At 43.3% G+C, this 15,683-nt stretch overlaps 1 protein-coding gene across 1 annotated transcript in view; it reads left to right on the top strand.

Annotated features, from left to right (window-relative positions):
• The window catches only part of GPC6 (glypican 6), a 1,220,950-nt gene that overhangs the window by 691,665 nt on the left and 513,602 nt on the right, over nucleotides 1–15,683 (top strand). The gene's annotated exons all lie outside the window — the stretch shown is intronic.

Below are 15,683 nucleotides of genomic sequence, written 5' to 3'. Positions count from 1 at the left end.
GAAATTTTCAGAAAAGATTTCAGTCCCAAAACAGACCTTTGAGGGATGCCACTGTGAAACTGTCAGTTTGCCAATACATGAGGAACTTTGTTGATCTTAAAGGACGATCTAGTTGAAAAGTAACTAACTTGATGCCCTCCAGATGAGGTTGCACTACAACTTCTATTTTCCCTGACCATTGGACTGATGACAGGGGCTGATGGGAGTTTAGTCTAATAACATCTGAAAGGTACCATGTTGGCTACCCCTTGTCAAGAATAGCTAAGGTTGGGCTAAGATTGGTCATGCTAAAATGGCTCAACCAGAGGGAATTCTGGGGGCTTTGTTGCAAAGATCTCTGGGATACTCGGGTGTTTTAGTGCCAGCCAGTTGCAATTTGCTAAACTTATCTGCTTATCTGCTTACATGCTTGTCTGCTTCCTGATATCAGAGACAGGATGTATGATCATTGTAAATCAGGAACTGCTTGGTGTGAACTGTCTAGCCCTTCTCATTTTCAAAGAAGGTGTCTGGATTGGATCACTGAAGGAGCGCCTAGATTGGCTAATTGGCCCCCTCTCTGTTATGAGCTAAATCCCATAAAGAGATGGGTGATTCTTCAGTTACTTGTGCCTCTTACCATCTACCTTCACTCTCCCATAGATTCTGTGGAGCCATTAGGAACCAGGCTCTTAGCAGGGCCGGATTAACCATTAGGCTTAGTAGGCTGAAGCCTAGAGGCCCAGAGCTCTTGGGGGCCTGCAATCCACGGAAGCAGGACAGGAGCCGCAGATCATGGGACAAGAGCTTCCGAACTGCCCGCCATCCCCCCACTTCACTTACCTTTTTTGCTGCTGTTTTTTGCGGTTTGTCATCAGTCAAGATGGCAGCCAAGGTTTCCCTAAGGGGCTGAAGCCTCTGGCGCCATCTTGGTTGATGGCATGCATGCGTGCTACATGCGCACATTGCTGCCATCAACCAAGATGGTGGCAGAGGCTTCAGCCCCTTAGAGAAACCTTGGCCGCCATCTTGATTGATGGCAAACCTGTGCACGCAACTGTAAAAAAGCGAAAAGGTAGGTGAAGCGGGGGGGATGGGATGGGATGGGACGGGATGGCGGCCGGTTCATAATCAGCCTAGGGGCCCTCCTCAGCTTTATCCACCCCTGGCTCTTAGAGTTTGAAGTGAGTATTAGGTTAGTAAAGCTTTGTTACGTTCTTTGGTCCGTTTGAATCTCTCACAGTGTTATGTAAATGTATCTATACTTAGCTCTGTTGCGGGTGTTTGGCTTTAAAGGAAAGTATTTGCTGCTCTCTTTTTATATGTACCTTTCTTTTCTTTAACAAACCACTTTTTCTTAATGGTATGTGTTGCTTGGGGCTTTGGCTCTAAATCCAGTCCTTGACCACAATGCTACTGACTACTGTTGGTTAATCCAGGTTAATGCTCTAGAACAACGAGTTTAACAATAGCTCTGCTCTAGGATGTCACGTAGTGCTCTGAGCTCCCCTTACTCAGAGTGGAAAGCTAAGTAAAGGGGTGATGGCAGTCTACCTACCTTCCAGGGTTGGTGTTGGGTATAACCTAGCCCTGGGAAGGTGAGTGTTTGCCCAGGAAGCAGTGGCCCAGACAGTTGGCACTGTTCTCAGATGCAAAGACCCTCCTTAAGTTGCTGAGGTCAAAGGACCCCAGGGGGCAATCTTTGACACCCCTGATCTGGTTAGATGTTAGACCAGTTCAAGTATCTTGTTGAAACATAGTTCAGCATGGCCAGAATAAGCCATAGAGAACCTCAGCTCATGCCTCCTCCTCCTCCTTACACTCTGGTGTGTCCATGATCTTGCTTCTAGTTTAGATTTACTGCAGCTTGTCTGTGGCTGAACCTGAAAAGCTGTGGTTAATGTTATATACAGTGTGTTTGAAACAAGCTAACTTTAAACCATGAGTCGTGAAACTGGCTAGCTGAAATAAACCATAGTCAACCTTAACCACAGTTTAGCATTCAAATGACATGATAAGCCAGGTGTGGAGAACCTTTGGCCCTCCAGATGTTGCTGAAATACCATTCCCATCATTCCTGGCCATTGACCATGCTTGCTGGGGCTGATGGGAGTTGTAGTTCAGCAACATCTGGAGAGCAAAAGGTTCCCCTCATCTGTCCTAAACTATGGTTAATGGAAACTGAAACCTCCAAATTCCTCATGTTAACTTCTTGCCAAACTATGGTTCAGTAGTGTGAAGTTCAAATGTGGCCTTCAAGTCTTCGGCTTACACAAAGGAGAACTGTTACAAACAATCCTTGTTCTCATCCTTTGTCTAGTTTGTTTTTAAATGTCTCAATCTTTTGGGCTTGCATTACTTCCTTGAGAGACTATTCCACAGCCTAATAGATCTCAGTGCAATGTGATTTTGTGTCAGAATGTATCTTTAGAGGTAGAGATGTATTAACAGGTTAAAAGATTTATTTCCCCTTAGTTTCCATAACATGGAGGAAAAGGCCATTCCTTCTTCTTTCTTCTCTACATCTGTCACGGGAATTTCAGTTCATATTTCTCACTGGGGAACAATAATGATCACACAACCCCTAAACAAAAAAGTGAAACAATTCATAGTGAAACTGACCTTTGAAGCCATTTAAATAAAATAGAGGTTGAACTGGAACTACATTGCAATGCCTATTCGTAGACACTTCAGTGATTCACCCTAACTCATTCATTAAGCCAAGTTTCCCATTTTCCCCCTTGCCATATAACTCAAAGCACTCTGCTGTGCATTCTCTCTCCTGTGTTAACTTATAATGGCAATTTAATGAATACTATTTAGTTGCTTGCATGCATTACTTAGATCCACAGCTGCGCACAGGAATGTAGATGCAAATCTGTAGATGAAAATGCATCATGTTATAACATGATATTATAAAGGAGCAGGGTAGCTCATTTATTCTGAAGAGTAAAACATACAGGTTTTATTTTAAGGCATCTTCTTTAGGGGTGCTAAGCATTCTAGTAGCATGGCAGGCTCATGTCATGTGCCAGAAATCAGCAGCCTTACAGGGCCAGGAAGAAACTTTTTGGCCCCTTTTTTCACTTGATCCCTGCTGAGTTGGCAATTGTGGTACCACTGATGTAGCATTGATAGTCGGAGCACTGCAGCTCAATGATGAACAGACCAATGACTTCCTTCCTTAGGTAAGGTACCAAAATCTTTCAAACACACCCTTCCCTTCCCTTCATAATTCTTCCCCTCTCTCCCCTTACAATTTAAGTTTGGGAAAGGTGGGGGAGGAGAGAAACTAGTTGGGGAAAACAAGAGGGCCGGTGGGAAGCACTTGGAATGTGCCAGATCTTTCTGGCATTTCTGAGTATTATCTGGAAAATCTTGGAAAGACTTCCAAATTGAGAAAATTCACCCATCAATAGTAATAATAATAATAGTAATAATAATAATAGGAGTAAAAAATCTATTGCGTGAACCAGCCAAAGAGAAGCACTTTAAACTCCCACTAGTGTGTATTAGTGCTAAACATTGAGTTAAACATTGAATCCAACCCTCTAAAATCAAGAATATAAAAAAGCAACTTATTTTAAGAGCACTTGCTATGGCTACTTTTTTATTTCTCGTAAGCCATCCTCTTCTTTTGAAAGCAAAGATTTTCTAAAATTATTTTTTGCCTTTAACTTGCATACCTATTACATAACCTCATTGTATTGTAGTCACTTAGGACAGTGGATCCCAACCTGGGGGTTGCAATCTCCAGAAGGGTCAGGAAGTCATCCTGGGGGGAGTCGCAAAGAGCCAAGATGGAAATTATTTATTATTTTTTTAAAAAAGTATTCACGCCAGCTGAAACAAACTGAGCAGATGCAAGCAACTTTCGTTCCTGGCTCCTCACCACGTAGCCCTTATGGGGACCAACTGCTGATTGATCTTCCTGGACTCCCAGCTCCTTAACCCCTTATGGAGAAGGGTAGCCCCAGCCTTGCACACTTCTTGGACTGACGGCATCAGCAGCGATAGCAGAAGGAGGAGAGCACAAATATGGGGTCCAACATAGGTGTGTGTGTATGTGTAGGGGAGGGGGTCCTCTGCCCCCCTTGTAATACCCTCCCACAATGCATCAGACTCCTGAAGTGTGAATGACACCGAAAGAGGCATGCAGCAGCAGCGGCACACCTCCCCTCCCTGTGCATTTTCCTTTAGTCCCAGACTAAGGTGAAGATAGTGGTGATGGGGGGGTGAGGGAGAGAAAAGAAGAAAGGAAGCTTACTCTAAACCCCTTTGCCTCAGAAAGGGAGGGAAAGAAAGGAGGCTGTAGTTGAGGAGGGCTCACCGTCTACTCCCCTCCTTTCCCTCCTCACTGTGGAACACCCTCCCTTTGGTATAAGGAGACAGGAAGGAGGAGTGAAGGAAAGAAGAGGAGTGGACCATGTGCATTTGTTTTGAGGCCATGCTGCCACCACAGGTCACTCCAAGGAGGGAGAGAGAGAAAATGAAACACCTAGAATGGACATGCAGGCCACTTTACTCCACCCTCCCTCCCTCCTTCCTCCCCCTGCCCCTGTCCTCATGTCCCGAGTGCCCTCCCTCCCCCGTGGCTGCTCCTCTCCACTTTTCCAGCCACTTCCGCCTCCTACTTGCTTCCTTCTTTTGACTCAGCAAACCTCTCCCCCATCCACAATTTGACACACCTTTCCTCCCCCTAAACCTGCCTCCTTCTTTTGCATTACTTCCGTCTCTCTTTTTCTTCTCTCTCCGCCCATTTGCACTCATCTGCCCCACATCTGGCACCCAAGTTTGCTCCTATTTTGATTTTGCCTATAGGCTTGTGTGAACGGCATGTTTAAATTTATTATATATTTATTGGGCTTTAATTTTCCGCCAGGCAGATTTCTCTCTCTCTCCTGCCTTTGTTTCTCTGCCTGCCTGCAAATCATGGTGCTGGTATCTACCCGACCAAACACAATAAAAACCTCTAGTTGCTCTTCAACACAGCTTTTATAAGCAGAGATATAGAGCTCTGCTCCAGTATTCACATATCTACATGGGACTAAATGGGACATTTATCACAATATCTATTTGTAACATTAAAGCTATAATCGTATGCACACTTTCCTGGAACTAGTCCTGGCAAATTTAGTGGGCTTTATAAACATATAGGGTCATGTTCCATTGCCTGGTAAGGACATTAAAATCAACAAATGGAACCCAACTAGTTTTGCCACAGGCTGATGATTATATGCTTGTCAAAATACATAGACAGTCTTTTTCACTGGTGGCACCAGTGCTGTGGAATGTTCTTCCTACTGAAATAGAAGAGGGCCCATCAGCAGGGCTGGTGCCAGGCATGCCAAGGCCCTTGGGTACCAACCTGCTCCAGGTGCGTGGCTCCTGGGTGTTCCACCTACCTCTCTCCTGCATCCTGCTGCTGCGTGTGCTGTGCACGGAGGGCTGCCATCAACCAAGATAGCAGCAGAGGCTTCTCTAAGGGGCTGATACTCCCGTCACCATCTTGGTTGATTTCAAACATGTGTGATATGCAACGCGCGCACACACACACACGTGCCTGCCATCAACCAAGGTGGCAGTAGGTGCATCAGCTCCTTAAAGAAGCTTCCGCCGCCATCTTGGTTGATGGTAGCCCTCCGTGCACAGTGAACGCAGCAGCAGCAGACAGGTAGGTGGAGCAGGTGGGTGGCCTGGAAGCTCCCTCCCTGCAATCCACAGCTCCCTGTCGCAGATCACAGAAGGGGAGTGCTACTCCCCCACCCTAATGAGGGGACCTTCAGGGGGCCCTGTGGGCCGCAAGGCCCTCGGCCAGGGACTGACCTGGCTGCCCTTTGGCGCCGGCCCTGCCCATCAGTACTGGCATTCCACCAGCTCTCAAAAACACACCTGTTCAGACAAGCATTCCCCTGATCCCCTGACTTGACCCTCCTGTTTTAAATTGTTTTAAATGTTGCTTTAACCGATTTAATTGTTGTACTATTTTAATGAACTTGCTTTATGGTACATTTTAGTTGTGGGTGATTTTTTAATTTTGATGGAATTGTTTATTGAGTGTTTATATTTTTTGTAAACTGTTTTATGCTTGTAAACAACTTAGAAGTCATTGGCAATTAAGTGGTATATAAAATTAATAATAATTTATATGCATAACTAGCTTTCATATAACATATCTTTTTTTTAAAAAAAATTCTTGTTGAAAGACTTTTAACGTCGGTTAGGAAACTGCTGTTTTTGTGCTGGCAAGTCCAGTTAGTATCTTTTTGTCAGGCTTTATGTTTTGGGTTCCCGTCATTTTCTTGTTTTTGTTTTGTTTTTTGATAAGATGAAGAGTTTTGCAATTTGCACACTTTTCCTTTGAGCATTAGGGAGTTGCACTTTGGGTCTCATATGCTGGGACACCTGTGCTCTTAATAAGCTTCTCAGGTACCGATGGCAATTCCATTTGCCTTTGGCAGGATACGGTTGGCGGCGCCATGCCAATGTTTTCCCTATTGTTCACATATTACAAGTTGGCACATCAGGTGCTTGGCATTAATGTGACATTGTGCATGTAAACAGCAGCCATCCTGCAGAATATATACCGCTGGCTGTGCCTCATCACCTAAGCCCATCTTTGAGTGACAGCTGTGCTGCAGGAAATTGGCATTATGCTTTGTTAAGAGGCATGGTGCCATTGATGAGAGATTAGGCAGCAAAGTGATTGCAAATGTGGTCTTTCAAGGCTGTGGAAACTGGCAAGAGCACTGTAACAATAAAGATTTAATCCTTTTTATGATTTAGTATAGAGGCCATTGCAAGACCAAAGTATATAAAGTGATGTTTCCCAAATGTCAGAAAGCTGAGGCTACTTGCTTGTATTAAACTGACTCTGAATCCTAGCAAGAAGGAGGTATGTGAGTTGGTGGTTAATTGCTCAATTGGCTGCTTTGGATGGGGTCATACCCCCTCTGAAAGAGCAGGTTCGTAGTCTGAGGGTTCTCCTGGATCCATCTTTGTCGCTAGAGGCCCAGGTGACCTCCGTGGCTAGGAGTGCCTTTTACCAGCTTCGGCTGGTAAGACAGCTGTGGCTGTTTCTGGACCGGGATAGCCTGACCACTGTTGTCCATGCACTGGTAACCTCCAGGCTTGTACACCAAAACTAGAACCTTGAACTTGAAAAATGGCAGAAATATCACGAAGGCAGAGACTGAGTGGAAACAGGCAAAGTCCACACTGGGCTGTGAGCAGCAGTCAGAGCCAAGCAAGTAAATTTGAACCAAAAGATGTGGGACAAGACAATATCAGGATAAAGAGCAAACCAGGAAACAGTTGTGAGGAGCAAGCTAGATGTCAGGAGTCAGGACCAAAAAAGCCAACAGCAACCAAGGATTGAGGAACAAACCGGAGTTCAGGAAGACCATCTGCTCAAGCAAAGAAATCATTTATATCCATTCTTGTCCAAAACAATCCAGTGGCCAGCCTACTGTGGAGAATCATTCCAGGGCCTGAATATATTTTGCTGAGAAGGCTGCCACCTACATGCACTCTTACAACTTGAATAATGTAGGGTTGCTTGAGCTTTGAGAGGGAAAGTATGTATCAAATTTAGCAGAAGTGCTAAGGAGGGATTAGGAAATATTGCATCTTTGTGGCCTTCTAATAGTGATAAGACTATTTTGAATTTCAACACTTAAGATACAGACTGTAGTTTGGGAGCAAATTGTGTAACATGATTATGAATTTTACTTTTTGAACTCAGTATGTGGATGAAGAATACTCAGATCTAAGCCTGGCTTTTGAAGTTCACAAAATTTTGATTTCAATCCCTAAATTGTATTTTTTTTTAAGCTGACTTTCATCCATTTGAATTTGAAAGGTTTAAGCAAACATCCTCCAGAGATAATACTTTGTTTTGGTGCTGCCTACTTTGTAAATGTATCTATTCTCTGCACAAATGGGTGGTGATAGAATTTCTTTCTGAGGAAGCAGTGGACAAACTGTACTAAGTTCATCTCAGCAGTGATGAGAAGAATAAAAAGTGCTTGAATAGGCACTCCAAAGCTTTGCAGGCTGGGTGTGCCTCGATTGCCAAAGCGGGATTTCTAGAGATAATAAGGGAGAAATACAGTGGTCCAGATTTAGCAGGCAACTCAGTTGAAAGGGTGAGGTTCAAGTGACCCAGCTTTCCATTTTATCTTAAACTGGTGAATACTTTACAGGTTAGAGCAGCCAAGCAGATACTGGAGAGAAGAATATAGCAAGGCTTTTTCATGTTTCAGTGGACATTCTTGGTATAAATCCTTTTTGCCTGTTCACTCTGTGAAAATGGCTATTTTTCCAGCCCTGTTCAAGGAATACACACACAAATCAGGACTGAGAGCCCTCTTGCAACTTGCCTCGTTGGTTAAGTTGCCACATGTGTTCTTTCCTTCTGGCTGCAGCTAACCTTGAGCTCTGTTCTTCACCTTTTGCATCTGTGATGACTTTGTCCATTTGTGATACTGCTGCAGGTTGTGTCATGCCAGGTGTCAACACCATCAACGTCATTCCTCACCGTATCAGTAGTTGCTGGCAGGGTCATGATGGCAGCAGTAATCTCGCACCATAAACCCTCTTCCGGAACAAGATATCTAACAAGAAGAAGCATTCCAATACAGAGAGGGAAAGGAGGTTTGTCACTAAAGAGAAATCCTAGATAGCACAAATAATGAATGAAGGGATGTTTTTGAATAATCTGTTTTTATAGTACAAAGGGATCTCTGCAAACCTGCATGTGATTTCTACCTCCCTGCCCTCCCCCCACCAAAAAACCACCCCCAGCTCAACAGGCATGTGTTGGCTGATTTTTATGGCTATTACAGACTATACTAATTCTATCTTTTTGCATCTACAACTAAGGGAGGAGCCAAATTCCCCCCATTTTATGAGACCATTTGTCCCCCACAAAGGTTAAGTGAATTTTGGCTGCTTTGGGGGGCAGGCAAAGTTCTCTGAACGCATTTTTACTTTCCTACTGATGCTGAAACTTTTTTACTTTGCTTTCCCTCTCCTTGTCAGATCTGTGATTTGTGTTTTGCTTCTCCAGTTTCACACATATTTGCTGATGTATCACTGGGTTTTGATTCTCCTAGCAAAACTGCGTTCTGTGAGCCCATGGAATTTATATGGGGCATTGTGTCAGGTGTAATGAATGGCAGGAAGTTTCACTCATAACATTCTAATTTGAATCAATCATTTGCTTACCATCAATGCAAAAATTTCCAGGCTTCAAAATGCATGAGAGTGGTTGGTTTTCAGTACTATGCTGGGGCAGCTGACCAGAGGCAAATATCAGTTTTTAGATTGCTTCATTACTGACCTCTAAATCATGGCCAGATATTGGGCTGCTAGCTACTGGCCATAATTTAGATGCCTGTAATGAAAGACCCTTGTGGTATCCAAAACTAGACAATAAAATGGTTTGCAGGAGTACAAAAGGACCAAATTTCGGGGGACACACTTAGAAAGGAAAGTGATAGGACTGTTGTAACTGTGTTCAAAACAAGGGTACATTGACACACATAGGGCTGTCGTTGAAAGTATTTGGAAACCTCAACTGGTTCAGAATAATGCATCCAGGTTCTTAAACAGAGCCTGTTGTGCTGATCTTGAAAAACTTCACTACCTACTCCCTCCTACAGACCATAGAGTAATTACAGTAAGAAGCCAAGTTTAGATGCCTTCCCAGCACTTTCCCTGCACATAAATCCTTACCTTTGTTTCACCCATAGGAATTTTGGGCATGAAAACCCATATATCCAAGCCCTGAGATTGACTTCAGAGGCAATGCTTTTTATCCCATCATTAGCGAAGATGAAGTTGTGGGTACCAGGAATGTTTTCAGTGCCTTTGGAATTCACTTTCTAAGGATATTACCCTCCCCACACATACACACACAGCGCTGAAGGTTTTTTTGAAAAAACTATCTGGCTTTTCTGAATATTTTTATGGTTAAATATATATTTTAACTAGTGTGTTTTTAAACCTTGTTTATTGTAATGTTTTGTGATTTTAATACTTATTTTTGTATGCTGCCAGGACTCTGTCCCAAAAGGTGAATACCTACAATAAATAATTGCTGTCTTTCACTTCACTGAGGAAAAGTTGCATGTGAAAATTAAGATTATTAGTGAGTGCAAAATTTACCTACCATCAACAGGAGCTCTGTGGTGGAAAAAGGGGGACTGTATATTCTGTATGGCAGGGATGGAGAACCTGGTGCCCTCAAGATGAATTTGGACTACAACTCCCATCATCCCTGACAATTGACCATGCTGGCTGGAGTGGATGAGAGTTTGAATCCAGCAACGTCTAGAGGGCCACTGGTGCCCTATCCTTGCTGTATGGATCATATTCCAGGGGGAGATGCAATATAAAATATACACACATGATTACTGTCCTTAATAATGATCACCATTTTGCTAGTCTACATAAGAACAATAAGTAGAAATCTTTGCAAAGAAATAAATTGGTAATTGTCTCAATTTTTATGCACAAAATTGAGAGTGGGGAGGAATTACCATGCTGCTCATGCCTTTTCCAAACAACAAAGGCCAATTGAATACAAAATAATCAGAGGAGACAGCTTCCTATCCAGCACAAAGGCACTTGAAAAGGATCCAGATGAAGCTGCATCTGAAAATTAGTTGCTCATTTTCTGACAGCGAAGATCACAAAAATACAGTTCTGTTTTTGAATGCATCTCTTGTAGTCTGTATGCTAATCCCATTTGTATCCAAAGCTTATGCAAATTTGGTCTTTATGTAAATTTTTTCTTTGGCAAATTGGACTTGTATGCAAGAGGTCTGTATGCATAAGATCCAATATAAATACACACAAGGGCAAAGCAATTAATTCAAAATGAGTTTGCTAGTCTCAGATAGGTGTCAGATAGTGTAGCAATTGAAGGCTTCTTCTTGAAGGTTAGGATTTGCAGATCTGATTAAACTTTAATATGTCGAATAAGCCTTGTAAAATCAGATGCTTGTGCAAACCTGTGTTAGCAGTGTGTTCACAGATGTAAATCGGAATCTTTGAGATATACAAGCCCTCTCATGCACACACACACACACACACACACACACACACACACACATACACCCCTAGTCCAGTATAATGACAGGTATTTTATGGACAAAATCAGTATAATTTTTACAAAATTAATACTGGTCAAGGGACTTGTGACTCCCCAATTACAATATTTTGCTAATCTATTTATTTATGTAATAGATTTTAATCCTTCTTTTAGGTTGGCTACCCTGCCAAGGTAGGTTACAATGTATCAATACAGTACAATATTAAAAGACCAATAACATGACAAACAACAACGGAAACTTCAACTGGTTCAAAATACAGCAGCCAGATTACTGGCTAGGTTCCATACAGGACACACATAATCCATGCTCTGGCTGAACTGGTTGCAAGTCTGCTTCCAGGTAGGGTTGCCTGGTTCTTAGCCTGAGACTGATCCTGTATCTTTAGGAGAAGAGAAAGCCAGCCAAGTGCAGGTGTTCTTGCAACTCTGTAATGAGAAAAACCACAAGGTGGAATTCTTTCTTCCCTCTGCACAACTTTTAAAGATACATAAGACCTCTTGGAGGCTGGGCCTGGCAACCAAGAGGTCTTCTGTATCTTTCAAAGTTGTGCAGGGGAAGGGAGGATTTCATCTTGTGGTTTTTCTTGTTACAGCGTTGCAAGAACACCTGCACTTGGCTGACTTTCTCTTCTCCTAAAGATACAGGATCAGTCTCAGGCCAAGAACCTGGCAATCCTACTTCCAGGCCTAATTCAAGATGCTCACATGAATGTTCAAAGCTCTAAATAATTTAGAACCCAAATATCTCGAAAGAGTATAATCTTCCCTGGTGTTAAGATCAGCAGAGAGAGAGTCTTTTTGGTAGTGTAATTGTCCTTGGAATTTTGTGGGTGGGGGTGGCCTAGAAGAGAGCATTATCTTTGGCAGTTCCTAGGTTGTGGAATTCCCTCCCCACAGAGGTGCATCTAGCATCTTCGAAATGGAAATGGACTGCCTCCAAGTTGATCCTGACTTATGGCAACCCTTTGAATAGGGTTTTCATGGTAAGTGGTATTCAGAGGTGGTTTACCATTGCCTCTCTCTGATGCTGAGAGGCAGTGACTGGCCCAAGGTCACCCAGTGAGCTTCATGGCTATGTGGGGATTCGAACCCTGGTCTCCCAGGTAATAGTCCACCACCTTAACCACTATACCACACTGGCTCTCACCTGGCATCTTCATTGTACAGCTTCTGTTGAATGCTGGAGATGTACCTCTTTACCCTGGCCTTTGACAACTGAAATATATGTTTTTAGGATCCATCCATTAAAAGCTGTAAGTATAAAATCATCCAGACTGGAATAAAAAATGTCTTCAATGTTTTTCTAAAGACCAGCAGAGGGGGTCTATATGTATTTCTGGGATGGTTATTCCAGAGAGATGGGGTCATCAGAGAAAATCCCTGTCCTGCGTACTTGCCAGTGTGACACCTTGTACCAGTGAGCAGGGACTTAAATGTCAATGGTCCTTCAAATAACCTGGTTTTAAGCTAGCTAATGCAACAGGCAGAAAGTATGTGTGATCAGAATGCCTAGCTCTTGTTTTTAGGACTCAGCACAACAGTCACACAACCTGGTTTAACATATCAAGTCATAGTGCATTCTGCTGGTTTGTGAATTAACCTGGCACATTTCACCAGTGTAGTAGAAAAGACCTGTATCAGGACTGGCACCAGGGGTCAGCATTATCAGGCATCTTTTGAGGTCTGTGCTGCTCCTTGCTGTCACTGCCTATTTAACTGCCTTCTCTGGACAGACAAGCTTTAATATCTGCTTAGTGTGCCTTTTCCCTCTTACTGTCTATGCAGATTGTTAAAGGAGACAAATGAATGGGGGAAAGAAACAAAAAATAAGAACTAGGGGTGTAGACGGATCACAAGATTTGGTTTGGACCCAACTTCAGTGCTTCATAAAGCTGTCTAATTTGACTTGGGCAAATTTGGATGCTGCCTGATTCAGTGTGGGAGTGCACCTACCTCTATTGGCTACAGGGAATTATTCCCCCTTTTGGAAGAAGTGGGTAACAGTTGCAGGCACTACTAGCCCTAGGCAACCTAGTCCTTCCAAAATGGATAATGCCTGCCAAACTGTTGTGTTTTCCCCCCAAAAAAGAGCCATCTTTGTTTTTAATTTTGGACAGAATGGGATGAAAGTTTCAGACAAGGTCATCCCTTCTGAAGGCATGAATCATGCCAAATTTCAGAAGAGTCAATACAATAGTTTTCTTGCAAGGGTAAACATTATAGTTTTAGGGTGGCTGAAAGAGCCACTTAATCTTAATCTCCCCTACTGTTTTGCATACAGTTGGTCTGCCACTTGCAGAGAGAGGTGTCCCTAGGTAAGAAGTCTGCCAAATTGCAGGCAAATAGGTCTAAGGGCTTTTGTGCTAGTAGGGGAAGAACTAAAAAGGATATGTTTTCTAGACAAAAATAAATTCCTCTTATTTCAAGGCACTACTGTCAGTTGCGAAGAAGCACTCTGCTGTCCTCCCCCCAATCCTGGCAACTTCCTTAAACTAAGAGGCATATAGTTCACTCTTGTCAAGCTGCTCCCTCCCCATAAGCACTGGGATTTGAGAGTGCTGGTAAAATCATTCCCTCTATTTATTAGCTATATCTGTCCATCAGAGTTCCTCCTCCAGATCCTTTCCCCACTATGGTGTTTGCTCTTGCTTCCCCCATAATCCCACCCTGATGATAAGATTAGAGACACAGTCTCTAATGCGTGGATGAGACTATGGTGTCGGGTGGAAGGGTTTGGATTTGTTAGGCACTGGGGAACATTTTGGGACAAGCCGGGCCTGTACAAAAGGGACGGGCTCCACTTGAACCAGAATGGAACCAGACTGCTGGCACTTAAAATTAAAAAGGTGGCAGAGCAGCTTTTAAACTGACTGAGGGGGGAAACCCGACAGGAGCTGAGAAAGGTCCGGTTCGGAATAAACCTCCCCCCTGGAATAAAAACCAAAGAAATGATGAAATTTTAAAAGGGGTAGGCCTAGAAGTAGGCATTGTGAGAGCAGGGGCACAGGATATCAATTCAGAAGAGCAAAATTACCACAGGCCAAACCACAAGTGCCAAAGACACTTGAAGAGAGACACTGCTTACAAGTGCCTGTACGCTAATGCTAGGAGCCTGCGAACCAAGATGGGAGAACTGGAGTGCTTGGTCTTAGAGGAGAGCATTGATATAGTGAGCATAACGGAGACCTGGTGGAATGGAGAAAACCAGTGGGATACGGTTATCCCTGGATATAAACTATATCGGAAGGACAGGGAAGGACGTATTGGTGGCGGAGTCGCTCTATACGTGAAAGAAGGCATTGAATCCAGCAAGCTCGAAACCCCAAAAGAGGCAGACTCCTCCACAGAATCGTTGTGGGTGGTGATACCATGCCCCAGGAGGGACTTAATACTGGGAACGATCTATCGTCCCCCTGATCAAAATGCTCAGGGAGACCTGGAGATGAGATATGAAATTGAGGAAGCATCCAAACTAGGAAATGTGGTAGTAATGGGTGACTTCAACTACCCGGACATAGACTGGCTGCATAGTTCCAGTCATGACAAAGAAGCAAAGTTTCTAGATATTCTAAATGACTATTCCCTAGACCAGTTGGTCATGGAACCGACCAGAGGGACGGCAACCCTGGACTTAATCCTCAGTGGGGACCGGGACCTGGTGCGAGATGTAAGTGTTGTTGAACCGATTGGGAGCAGTGACCACAGTGCTATTAAATTAAACATACATGTAACTGGCCAATTGCCAAGAAAATCCAACACAGTCACATTTGACTTCAAAAGAGGAAACTTCACAAAAATGAGGGGATTGGTAAAAAGAAAGCTGAAAAACAAAGTCCAGAGGGTCACATCACTCGAAAATGCTTGGGTTGTTTAAAAACACTATATTAGAAGCTCAACTGGAGTGCATACCGCAGATCAGAAAAGGTACCGCCAGGGCCAAGAAGATGCCAGCATGGTTAACGAGCAAAGTCAAGGAAGCTCTTAGAGGCAAAAAGTCTTCCTTCAGAAAATGGAAGTCTTGTCCGAATGAAGAAAATAAAAAAGAACACAAACTCTGGCAAAAGAAATGCAAGAAGACAATAAGGGATGCTAAAAAAGAATTTGAGGAGCACATTGCTAAGAACATAAAAACCAACAACAAAAAATTCTATAAATACATTCAAAGCAGGAGACCATCTAGGGAGACAATTGGACCCTTGGATGATAAGGGAGTCAAAGGTGTACTAAAGAACGATAAGGAGATTGCAGAGAAGCTAAATGAATTCTTTGCATCTGTCTTCACAGTGGAAGATATAGGGCAGATCCCTGAACCTGAACTAACATTTGCAGGAAGGGATTCTGAGGAACTGAGACAAATAGTGGTAACGAGAGAGGAAGTTCTAAGCTTAATGGACAATATAAAAACTGACAAATCACCGGGCCCGGATGGCATCCACCCGAGAGTTCTCAAAGAACTCAAAGGTGAAATTGCTGATCTGCTAACTAAAATATGTAACTTGTCCCTTGGGTCCTCCTCCGTGCCTGAGGACTGGAAAGTGGCAAATGTAACGCCAATCTTCAAAAAGGGATCCAGAGGGGATCCTGG

This window comes from Rhineura floridana, chromosome 5, assembly GCF_030035675.1.
Source record: "Rhineura floridana isolate rRhiFlo1 chromosome 5, rRhiFlo1.hap2, whole genome shotgun sequence".
NCBI classification, from domain to species: domain Eukaryota; kingdom Metazoa; phylum Chordata; class Lepidosauria; order Squamata; family Rhineuridae; genus Rhineura; species Rhineura floridana.
The sequence above is the reverse complement of the archived record's forward strand: the minus strand, read 5'-3'. Positions and strand labels throughout refer to the sequence as shown.